The 360-nt window shown below is 76.1% G+C and overlaps 1 protein-coding gene across 1 annotated transcript in view; it reads left to right on the top strand.

Moving 5' to 3' along the window:
* SDC1 (syndecan 1) overlaps positions 1 to 360 on the top strand; it is a 23,973-nt gene that overhangs the window by 539 nt on the left and 23,074 nt on the right. The window lies entirely within an intron of this gene.

Below are 360 nucleotides of genomic sequence, written 5' to 3'. Positions count from 1 at the left end.
TCCGCCGTCGGGGGGCGCCGCACGGGTTCCGCTGCTCGGGGCGGAGACCCGGGGCCCGCGGCGCCCAGCGGAGCGGAACCTGCGCCGGGGCTCCGCGCTCAATTAGGTAAAACGGTTCCACAGGCGAAGGAGCCCGCCAGCCTGCGGCGGCGCCTGGGGTCGCCGGCTCCCACCCGGTCACCCCGGGCGCCGCGGCGCCGGCTCCCCCGCCTGTGACCCGGGAGGATGCGGTGATCGCGGCAACTACGCCCCGTCCGCGGACCCTAATTCAAACCAGACTCGCCGAGCCCCGGCTCCTGGCCCCTCGGGCGGAGGCAAGTTTGGGCGCAGCGGTGTCGGCGCTGGAGCAGGCGGGCGTGT

Source organism: Neophocaena asiaeorientalis, unplaced genomic scaffold (genome assembly GCF_003031525.2).
Source record: "Neophocaena asiaeorientalis asiaeorientalis breed wild unplaced genomic scaffold, Neophocaena_asiaeorientalis_V1.1 scaffold84, whole genome shotgun sequence".
Taxonomy (NCBI): domain Eukaryota; kingdom Metazoa; phylum Chordata; class Mammalia; order Artiodactyla; family Phocoenidae; genus Neophocaena; species Neophocaena asiaeorientalis.
Note: the sequence above shows the minus strand (reverse complement) of the source record. Positions and strands in the feature narration are given on the sequence as shown.